General features: G+C 47.8%; 2 long non-coding RNA genes across 3 annotated transcripts; one reads left to right on the top strand and one right to left on the bottom strand.

Annotated features, from left to right (window-relative positions):
* The first annotated feature begins 1,578 nt into the window (after positions 1 to 1,578).
* Positions 1,579 to 3,651, top strand: LOC125759634 (uncharacterized). Its single transcript, XR_007417265.1, has 3 exons — positions 1,579 to 1,596; positions 1,665 to 2,069; positions 3,538 to 3,651. It is a non-coding gene; the product is annotated as an uncharacterized LOC125759634 (long non-coding RNA).
* On the bottom strand, positions 3,559 to 5,433 carry LOC125759633 (uncharacterized). Of its 2 annotated transcripts, XR_007417263.1 has the most exons (4): positions 5,193 to 5,433; positions 5,036 to 5,130; positions 4,513 to 4,585; positions 3,559 to 3,724 (listed from the first exon to the last, which is right to left on the bottom strand). It is a non-coding gene; the product is annotated as an uncharacterized LOC125759633 (long non-coding RNA). The 2 variants fall into 2 exon arrangements; XR_007417264.1 differs by lacking the exon at positions 5,036 to 5,130.
* Positions 5,434 to 6,075: the final 642 nt, after the last annotated feature.

A 6,075-nucleotide genomic window follows, 5' to 3' on the forward strand; every position in this document is an offset into this window, starting at 1 on the left:
CATTTCTTTTTTTTGCTTGATGTTTTCTTTTTTGGTGACGTCATGCCGCGTCATAACGAGCATGTCGTCTGCTAAAAGTGAACGGAGTGCGAGACCGTTCGCTCGCGTTCTCTCGAGCGAACAATGGCGTCGCACGGCATGTATTTCGAGTGATGCGGTGGTTGCGGCTGCCGCAACAGCTGATTTTGAGAAAATGGCGCTTGCAACGGTGCTTCCTTGCTACGTTGGCGTTTCTCGAAGCAGATGCAGAATGGTAGGAGGTGCGAAATGCGTTTGAATAGATGAGCGAGTGTGAATTCCGGCGTCGCTTTCGTTTCTCGAAACGTACTGTACCTTGGTTGTGCGACGATCTCGGCCCCGTCATCGGGTGCCAACGAACCAGTGGGATTTAAACAGAGCGGAAGGCGTTGTGCGCGCTGAGATTTTTTGCGATCGGATGCTTCCAGCGAGCTGTCGGCTGCGAGGAATTCAGCGGCCTGTCGCAGTCGTCCGTCAGGAACACGCCATCACTGTCGTTCGCGGGCAAAAACGGTGGGTGGCCTTTTCCGGAGACCACAGACGCGAAGAGCGAACAAAGGCGGCGTTCGCGCGGCTCGGGCAGATTCCCGTTGTGGTCGGGTGCGTGGATGGTACGATCGCAATCCCGAAGCCCCATGGCCTGAGCTCCGCGGACACGACGCATTACATGTCGGGGAAGGGACTCTACGCATTCAACACCATGATCGTGAGTATTATTCATGCATTGTATGCGTAGCGAATTGTTTCATTTATGTCGCTTAAACTTTCCGCTTTACTGAGGCTGTTGCAACTGAGTATAGTGGGAGCGGTATTTTCGATCTATCCAGAACGGGAATTGGTTCGTTTCAGGGCACTTCGCTTAGGATAAGCGATGAAATCATGTGACGCGGAGTACACTTTGGTTCAGCGGCCTGCACAGTGCATAATATTACCGTTACTCGTTCGCCATGTGTACCCGAAGCTTGATTCTCGATTTGTATTTGTTGAGATTAGCGCTCCCAGAATGTGCCGTAGTATGTCCTTATTGTTCATTGTCGTGATGGACGTTACATGGATCAATACATGGATGGATGAATAAACTTTATTTCGGTCCCTCGGAACGCGCCCTAGCATGTACATTAAATACGCATTGTTTCATAACCCTTTTTTCAGTCGAAGTTTTTCGTGTTGTAGATATTTTATGATACATTGCCTTAAACATACAGCAGTAATTTGGTTAAAAGGCTTTGGTGGCTGGAAGATGGGTTGTTCCAAGCAGTAAACATGCAGACTACCCTTTGACACTGCATTGTCCTCGTGTTAGAACTTATGGTACAAGTCCTACCCTGTCGATGATTTGTCCATAGCTATGTTTCAACAGTCAGTAACAGTGAAGACAGATGTAGTTACATTAACATAATACCCAACATTGTACCCAAGGTCATTTATGGGTACAATTTTGACTGAATTGAATTCTGCAGACATGTGATGCCGACCTCTGGATGTCAGTCCATGTTTCCTGGGGTCATGTCATGACTCGTGGGTATGGCGGGGGAGCCCTCTCCGTCAGCACCTGGAAGAAAAACTTCGGCTTGCTTGGTAAGTGCTGTCAATGCTTGCCACATTCAAGACATTATCACTACAGCTGTCATGCCGACCTCGTGCAGGAGACTCCAGCTATACATTAGAACCGTGGTTCCTGACACCAGTGCCCGGACGACCAGCTCGTGGCACCCCTGATAACCACTACAACAAGACCCACACCGCCATGCGCAATGCTGTGGAGTGGTGCATCGCTGTAAGCTTGTGCACAGCTGCTCAAGCATCATTGCTGCTTGTGCAGCTCTGCACGACATTGCGTTGGCGGCACATGAGCCTGTTCTCGAAGGGGACGATGACGACACCGACGATGCTGAGCTGCTGCCAGCAGCAGCTGAGCTACCACCACCACAACGGGAGCCAGCAGCAGCGCAACCGTGTAGTGAACCTGTTTCGAGAACCACAGGGCCTGCATGCTTGAGCACCTGCGCAGAGTACGCCGCCGCCTGCAACGACCTCGGCAGCATTGTGTGGTGCGTGTTTGTCTTTGTTCATTGTGTTTGTCACTGTGTTTTTTTTTACTACACTTCAAATGTTTGCTACACATATCAACGAAACAGCGTTCTCCTATCAATGAATAACCCCCTTGAATAGGTTGGCAAAAAATGTGAAGCTCACCCTGACTCACTCGTGAAATATATTTTGCTCTTGGGGCTCACTCGAACTCAGACTCACCAAAATTTTCCTCAAGCGGATTCACTCGGACTCAGGCTCACTAAAATGTTTTCACCCGGACTCGAACTCACCAATGTATTACTCACTTGGACTCACAGCTCGATCTGAATCTGAGTGAGTCGACTCATGAGTGAGTTTGCCGACCTATGCCCCCTTGTCACACAACGCCATGCTGATGAAATGCAGGTTGTAAAATATGGCGCTTCACACTAAGCACAAGTGAGAGCTCAACTGTGAATGGCACATGGTGCCATTCACAGCCAAAGTGGTAACCTGAAAAGGCTGTTTGAATCAGGACAGCAACATGCGGTAGCTTTAGTGCAACAAGAATGGTGCCTGTAAATGAAGTGAACAACATGGGTGGTGTCAGAATTGAAATTTTATTACAAGTATCACGAGCAATGCACATAAAAAGCAAAATAAATAAATATCCCTTAAATTTAATGCCAAGGAAAAGAATATAAAAGTAGCTTCCTTTTATAATATACAAATGGAGTTATTACAAAGTGCCTGCTGCTCCTCTGCAGCAACACACGCGTCTCGCAGCACGAAAGTCATTGTATTACATGAAAACAAGGCACAGTCGAACCGGTATTAATCGAACTCGCTAAAAAAATGCAACTTATTGGTTGCTGATATGTCTTCCTCTATTATTGATTTCTGTTTGTACCCAATCCTATTGTCTAAACACTTCTAAGCAACAGAACACGTATTCGTCAACTATTTTTTGGTCTTGCAATATTTCAAAATTGTTGTGCAACCTAGACCGTTCACAAACGCTTTTCTTTTTTTCTAGGATGTGTAAAAATCGATAGAAAACGTACAGTGTGCCACAATATTCTACACGTATACACTATAAACATAAAGATACACTACAGTGCACTATGTGCATATACTACAAAATTGCTGAATGCATGACTTCGTATAATGAGATTTTAAAAAATGACATGGCAAAACATGATTTATAAATGAAACCACACTGTGCTATGCACATGTACTACAAAACTGCTGAATGCATCACCTCACACGATGAGATTAAAAAGAAGTGACATCGCAGGACACGATTTACCATTGAGCTACACTTTACTATGTACAATGAAACAGCACATCAGTGCTTCTGATATGCAGAAAAAGAAAATTAACTGAAAGAAAATTAACTGAGAAAAAATTGCAGGGCACCATTTAAGCAAGCCAGCGTATCATAGCTCGTGATGTGAACAAAAATCTACATATATGTACAACTAGTCTTTACAAATCACTGTGCAGGTGCCTTCCGCTGCAATGAGGGCCCGGGCGAGGGTACCAACGCCTTGCAATTCGTGGACCACGTCACCGAGAAGTTGAACCTGGCGCAGCTTTCCAATGATGCCTGGCCCTGCCGCCTGGTGTTTGCGGCTAGTAACTCCAGCGCCTCGGCCTGCCGGTTGCCCCCATCTCGCAGCTGCGGCATGAGCTGGAAACAAAGAAATGTGTTGCCATTATCATCTATAAATTTCCTGCTACCGACTCTTCGCTGGAAGCTTCTGTTCGTGAAGAGTTTCAGTGTGTGCAACAATTTCCTCTCTGTTGAAAATCCACTGACCCAACGGCATCCATGAAGGGTGCTTGGTTCACCGCACAACCAACGCACTTCGTTTGGACAGACCAAAGCGGTGCCGGAATTCATTTTCGCTCATCTCATCAAACACATCTCACGCCTCTAACCACCTCTGCATGAGAAGCAACCAAACAGCCCTTTTCAGGGCTACACAATCGTTTGCCCTGCTTTACGCGATGACCGACACAATCTCCTTCCGAAACCCTAGCTGCTGCAGTATGCAAAACATACAGCAAGCAGGTGTAACACAGGTGCAAACATGTGCATTTGTGTATGATGGCTATGTGAAAAAGTTATATAACGAGCTTGCTTTTTGAACAGTATATTTAGCAATAGCACATTTTCAGTTTCAGTTTTGAAGCAATTGACAAAATAGGGAAACATTTCAAGATGTTGAACGTTTTTGCAATGCTACCTTTTTGCTACATTTCACCATAACTGCAAGGCAGGACACCTGTTTATTCCATCTGACAGTTATGCATACAACTAGCTCCTGCAACCGTTTGCCAAATTTTTTTTGTGCAGCCTTTTGTCTTTATGCCCACAGATGTCATCCCTTCACAAACATATGCCTGCACGCATGAGCATCACCTGTGAGCATGTAACACCATCTACAGTTAATCAAAAACATCAGCGAAACTTACGAGTTGGGGCACGGGGAAGATCCTGGGCCACATCCTCTTCAGCCACACCAGTAGCAGCTGGAGCAGGGCTCACCTGTTATAGTAGGAAGTTTCTTGATTGACACACTGAGTACAATAAGAAGTATGGAGTGGAAGTGGACAATAGCAATGTTTTTTTAGAATGTTTCAACAGCGGCATGCTATGACACACAGACTTCGGAGAGAGGGGTGGAGGGAGGCAAGCCTACTGGCTACGCACCTCACTCGACTCGAGGGTCTGAGAAATGGGTTGGAACACGTAGGGTGCTCTAGTGACCTTCGAAATATAGTTCGCGGCTGTTCTTTCGTCATCACCGCAAATGTGGCTGTTTCGCATTCTGTTCTGGGCGGCGCAACGTGTTAGCACCTCAGCTAACGCGGCGGCCGGGTGATCCACTCGATATTGTTTGAAAAAGTAAAACTAACAGCGCGTAATGGCTCGAAGCAAACGAGCCCACTTGTTCGCAGCATACAAGTAACAATGATATTCTAAGCCAGTGCTTACCGATTCAGACCACCCGAACTATGGGCCTCGCACACTCGTCCCTGTCAAGCACGACGCGGCCGCGGTAATCCGAAATCTGGCCGCCTCGGGTGCCGCTGTAAAGCACAAGCGGGACGTGTAAGATGAACGACCACAATACATTTGTTCTCGCACTCACCTCTGCTGCCCTCGGAGTTTGGCAAGACCCTGCTGCGAATAGTAGCGCTCATTCCTCCATCGGGCCTGCCACTGGGCCCTGGTGTTACGCACAGGGACTTCTTCGTTCAAAAGCGCTACTAGCTCCTACCACATGTCGTCCCGGTCCTCCCTCGTGAACGACGGCTCCAGCGGGCACGACAGCGTCGCGATCTGTGGGTGCTCTTTCACAAAAGCCAGCAGAAGCTCCTTTTGACGATCCGACACCCGAGAACCAACGCAGACGTTGCGATCGGACGACACTTTGAAACTGCGTCAGCCGCTACTTTTCTCTTTTTTTTTTCGCGTGCGCGACACCATCTAGCGACGACGTCAAAAAAAACTAACATTATTAAATATCATCACTCAAAGCTGTTGCTGTTTGAAAAAGTGTTTGAGCTTGAGAAGCAAAAACAATAATTTTCTGTAAAGTAATTATATTTATTAAATGGCGAGAAACGCTTCACGGTCCCTGTGCCGACGTCAGAGGATGCGCGTCTACTTCCGGAAATCTGTCCGCTTCACGATTGGCTGTTCTCTTCCTCTCGGCGGTTCTAGGCGGGAGAGCTGCGCCTCCTCTCACTTTTGTGACGTAGGCACCGCAGAACGAACGCGAACGAACAGAGATCTCCGATCGCCCCATTCCCTCGAATCCGACTCTGCGCGAAATGATACGAGCGATCGTGCGGGAGGAACTGTGCACGGTGTAAGAATATTCAGGTGTTGACACTGCGCTCGCCTAAGCGGCCAGAAAATGTTCGGTCGTCGGTCCGTTGAGCGGTGCGCCATCTAATGGCTTGAGGCGGAGAGCGCCCGCGAGTAGCCGAATGACGGTGGTGCTACGTCATCGCCGCCGCGCTCGCCGT

The sequence above is a fragment of the Rhipicephalus sanguineus genome, chromosome 8 (genome assembly GCF_013339695.2).
Source record: "Rhipicephalus sanguineus isolate Rsan-2018 chromosome 8, BIME_Rsan_1.4, whole genome shotgun sequence".
NCBI classification, from domain to species: Eukaryota; Metazoa; Arthropoda; class Arachnida; order Ixodida; family Ixodidae; genus Rhipicephalus; species Rhipicephalus sanguineus.